Here is a 5000-nt window from a genome sequence, read left to right on the forward strand (position 1 = left end):
ATGGCCGCGGGTTAAATTCGGAGATGTCCCAACACCCTTTTAAAAAATTCCTCCAAATTATAAACTTTCAAACACTAAAAAATTTTTACCAGACTTAAAATTGTTAACTTTTATTAGAACTCCTGATGATCTGGCAATAAAGAAAAATCAATATTTACTTCACAAATATTAAGCAAAAAGCCATTTCAAAATCTATTACTATCTACATAAAGCTACAGATATATAATTAAAAACTAGCATAAAAATCTAACAAAGTTTCACCTCAATAAGTCGAAAAAAAAATTGTAAAAAGGATTTTTTTTTAAAAATGCAAAACAAAATCAATGCAAAAAAAAAACAAGATAACAATCTGTCCTCCTTGTGTCAAATGCCCAAAACACTGACATAAGCAATTATTTAAATTTATAGCATTAATTGATTAATGATATGATTGATATAAAATAATTAAAATAATTTAATTTTAATATAATATAAAATCATATAAAATTTTTATATTTTATAAAAATATATATTTATAATATATAATACAATTAAATATAATATATAAATTATAGATATAATTATAAATATAAAATATTATATAATACAAATATATTTTATAATACAATATAATATTTAATATATATTATATTGTTAAATATAAATATAACATTTATATATATAAATTAAAATATATTACTTAAAAATATATAAATTTATACTACAAATTGCCAAGAAAAACATGGAAATCCATGTTGCCAAAGTCCCCGGGGGACAGGGCACTTTGGAAAAATAAATAAATAAAAAAAAAATAATAATAATAATAATAATAATATACTTAATATATAATATACAATATATAATATATAATATATAATTTATAATATATAATATATATAATTACATATTAGCAATAATTATTATTATAACAACAATAACAATAACAATAATAATTTATATATACATATATAATTATACATTAGAAAAAATAACAATTATAAAATAATAATAACAATAATAACATAATAAACCAAAATTAATAATAATTATAATAATGGTAATAAAATCAACAAAAACAACAATAATATCAACTAAAAAAAATCATAATAATCATTCCTCTCTTTCTATATATCAAATAATAATTTGTATTAACAGTCATCATTCATCCCTATATTATGAATTTAAAATCTGTTCAAAATCAAATCAAAATATGGAATCCAAGAGAAGAGAGCATAAACTAAATTTCTGTTCATGCTTGAAGATCCTCAAAGCGAAATACTTTACCTCATCTTGTAAAGGGCCCAGTCCCCAAAGGGCCTCTCTGTTCCCCTGGAGAGGTTTTCTGCCCATGAAAGGGAAAAGCTACAAAAAAAAACAAAATAGGGAAATTTGGGTTACCATAGACAGGGGCTAAAAAATTTCCCAAAAAAAGGCTTACTGTCTTTCCAGGCTTAATTCTTACCACAATAACTTCTTACCATGAAGCAAATCTTCAAAGTACGAAATAGTAATATTTCCATTTTTTGGGGGGTTTTCCTTTTTTTTGGAAAAAAATTGAAGCCACGGTAAAGTAAATTTTAAATTTCCCAGGAATTCTTTTTCCATCTAAATTTAGTTATATCCTTTTAAATATAAATCTTTTTAATCTCAGCTAACTACTTTCCCCACTGTATAGATATGGTTTAAGGAAAGAATGGGTGGAAAATTAATAAAGCTCTTGACCTTTCGAAAGAGAGAGTCTTAGAGGTTTCTTCATTGTTTACGTTCATATTTTAGATTAAGTGTTAGATGACCTATTAAACAATTCAAAGATCATGGGTAGATGTAGATTTGTGTGTTGGTCTATGTATATGATGCTATGTTTTGTGTTTGTGCATGTGCTTTCATGTGCATGTGCATGTGCATGTGCATGTGTGTGTGTACATGTGGTTTTTTTTTTTTTGTGTGTGTGTGTGTGGTGTTTGTGTGTGTGTGTAGTGTGGGGTTTGTGGGGGTGTTTGTGTTTGTTGTGGTGGGGTGTGGTGTGTGTGTGTGTGTGTGTGGTGTTGTGTGTGTGTGTGTGTGTGGTGGTGCGCGTGTGTGTGTGCGTTTGTGGTGCGTGTGTGTGGTGTCGTGGTTTTAAGCATATGTGTGTGTGTGCATATGTGTGTGGTGCTATGTGTGTGTGTGATATGTGTTGTGTGCATATTGTGGGTGCATATGTGTTGGTGCATATTGTGTGTGGTGTGTGTGTGGTGTGTGTGCATATTGTTGGTGCATATGGTGTGTGGTGTGTGTTGTGTGTGTGTGTGGGTTTGTGTGGCATGTGGTGTGTGTTGTGCAGTGTGTGTGTGTGTGCTGTGTGTGTGTGTGTGATGTTTTGGTGTGTGCATGTTTTTGGTGGTGGTGTGTATGTGTGTGTGTGATGTGTGTGTGCTGTGTGTGTGGTGCATGTGTTTGGTGTTGTGTGCAGGGGGTTGGGGCATGTGTGCGGGCTGTTTTGGTGGCATGTTGCGTGTGCAGGTGTGTGTGTCGGGTGTTTTGTTATGGTGCATGTGTGTTGTGTGCATGGTGTGTGGCGGGTGTTGTGTGTTGTGTGTGTGCGGGGGTTGGGTGCGGGGTGTGCAAGTGTGTGTGCAATGTTGGAAAGTGTGTGTGCAATGTGTGTTTTTGTGTGTGTGTGTGGTGTTTTTGTGGTGTGTGTGGTTTTTGGTGTGTGTGTGGTGTGTGTGCAAGCGTGTGTGCATGTAGGTGCATGGGTGTGTGCATGTGGGTGTGCAGTTGGTCGTGTAGTGCAAGTGTGTGTGCAAGTGTGTGTGTTGTGTGTTGTGTTTGTGTTTGGGTGGGTGGTGTGTGTGTTGTGTGTGTGGGTGTGGTGTGCAAGCGGGTGTGCATGTATGTGTGCATTGTGTGTGTGCATGTGGTGTGCGTGGTGTATGTGTGCTGTGCATTGTGCCCTGTGCCGGTGTCTGTGCATGTGTGTGTGCATGTGGTGTCATGTGGCGTGTGCAGGGTGTGTGTGTGTTGTGCGGGTGTGTGTGTGCAGGTGTGTATGAAGGTGGTGCAATGTGTGTGAAGTGTGTGTTGTGCAAGTGTGGTGTGTGTGGTGTGTGTGTGTGTTGTTTTGTTTGTGTGGTTGGTGTGTTTTGGGGGGTTGCAGTGTGTGTCATGTGGTGTGTGTGTTGCATGTGTGTGTGTGTGTGGGGTTGTTTTTGGGTTTTGTGGGGGTGTGTGGTGTGTGTGTGTGTTGTGTGTTGTGTGGTGTGTGTGCATCATGTTTTTGGGCATATGTGTGTGTGTGCCTTTTGGGGTTTTCTTTGGTGTGTGTGCATGTGGGGTGTTCATGTGTGTGTGGCAGTGTGTGTGCATGGTGTGTGCATGTGTGTGTGTGCATGGTGTTGTGCATGTGTGGTGATGTGTGGTGCTGTGTGGCTGTGTGTGTGTCAGTGTGTGTATGCAGTGTGTATGTGTGCATGTGGTGTGCATGTTGTGTGCTTTTGGGTGTGTGCATGTGTGTTGTGCGTGTGGTTTTGTGTGTGTTGTGTGTGTGTGTGTGTGTGGTTGTGTGTGTGTGTGTGTGTGTGGTTTTTGTGCGGTGATGGTTGTGTTGTGTGTGTGTTGTGGTTGTGTGTGGGTGTGTGTGCGTGGGTGTGTGCATGTGTGTGTGCATTGTTGGCAGTGGTGTGCATGTGTGTGTGTGCGTGTGTGTGTTGTTGTTTTTGGGTGTGCAGTGTGGTGTGGATGTGTTGTGTATGTGTGTGCATGTGTGTGAGCATGTGTGAAAGGCACAGGACCGTAATATAATGGCTTGCAGGGGTAGACATAGTTGTTATTTTTTTTTGCTTTTTTTATAAAGGGTACAACAGTGAAGGGACAAAAGGACGTGTCTTGGGTAAGCGCTGAGCACGGGTCACTTGTCTGGCCATCCAGTCCTGAGGGGTGAAGGTTGGACTGACCTTATCATGTTGAGCGCTTGACACGAACTGAGAGGTCAGACGAGGTCATATAAAATTGTCATCTAAGCTCTCACTGAGTTGTTGGTTAACTCAATTTTTGAGCCATGTGGCAAGCAGCCATGTGGTCTATTGTCTAATGGGTTACGAGAAATTTTGCTTATGTACAACACCATATTGCTCGGTTATCTATTCACACCTTCCCCTTGAGGCACCTTCGATTGGCCTCAAGGGGTATCCCACTGCTGCCACCCTTTTTCAGACTTTAAAAACAGGCCCCGTTTTCCAAATTTATTTGGGAGCTGTGCATGGAGGTTGGAATGGGCCGCTTTTGCATGGGGGGACTTGGGCACAGTTAGGGGCCCAGAGGTGGGGAGTGGCAAGGCTTTGGGAGTGGACCCCAGGAACGCATTTCTAGTAGGGCGTGACTTGAGCCAGAGTGAAGTGTACAGGTCCAGGTCAGCTAAGGGGTCATGGGTGCAGTGGGAGTGGCTTAGGTCAGTACAGTGGCAATGCCATGGGCAGGCTGCCCTATTGGTTACCCCTGCTAGCTAGAGGGTGTGACACTGAATGCTTCTGACCACTCAGAGCCCTGGGCATAAACTGAGAGGTCAGACAAGGTCAGAAAAAATTGTCATCTAAGCCCTCACTGAGTTCTTGGTTCTTAACTTGACTTAGAGCCACATAGTCTATTATCTAATGGGTTAAACAAATTGTGCTCATGTACACACCATAGTGTGTGTGTGTGTGTGTGTTTACCAATCATGCCTGCCTGTATGCCTGCCTGCCTGCATGCATGCCTGAAAGCCTGCCTGCCTGCCTGCCTCTCTGCCTGTCTTCCTGCCTGCCTGCCTGCCTGCCTGCCTGCCTGCCTGCCTGCCTGCCTGCCTGCCTGCCTGCCTGCCTGCCTGCCTGCTTGCCTGCCTGCCTGTCATGTTATGTGATGTCATGTTCACCATGTAATGTCAGTCACTGGTGTCTGCCATTGTCTGTCTATGTCTGTCTACACATACCTACCAGCCTTGCTGCTAGCCTGCTTGCCTTCTTGCTTGTTTCCTCATGCTACACTTACTCTGTCTCATTCTAATA

General features: G+C 40.2%; 1 protein-coding gene and 1 long non-coding RNA gene across 2 annotated transcripts in view; both read right to left on the bottom strand.

Moving 5' to 3' along the window:
- Positions 1-21, bottom strand: part of LOC119582700 (myosin-2 heavy chain-like) — a 78604-nt gene extending 78583 nt beyond the window's left edge. The window contains 1 exon segment of the mRNA XM_037931118.1: positions 1-21. This exon segment is cut by the window's left edge and continues 40 nt beyond it. The gene's annotated coding sequence lies outside the window, so the exon portion shown is untranslated.
- Positions 22-3841: 3820 nt separating this feature from the next.
- LOC119582701 overlaps positions 3842-5000 on the bottom strand; it is a 38365-nt gene continuing 37206 nt past the window's right edge. The window contains exon 3 of the long non-coding RNA XR_005229660.1: positions 3842-3890. This is a non-coding gene — a long non-coding RNA (uncharacterized LOC119582701). The remainder of the gene's footprint in view (positions 3891-5000) is intronic.

This window comes from Penaeus monodon, chromosome 16 (genome assembly GCF_015228065.2).
Source record: "Penaeus monodon isolate SGIC_2016 chromosome 16, NSTDA_Pmon_1, whole genome shotgun sequence".
NCBI lineage: Eukaryota > Metazoa > Arthropoda > Malacostraca > Decapoda > Penaeidae > Penaeus > Penaeus monodon.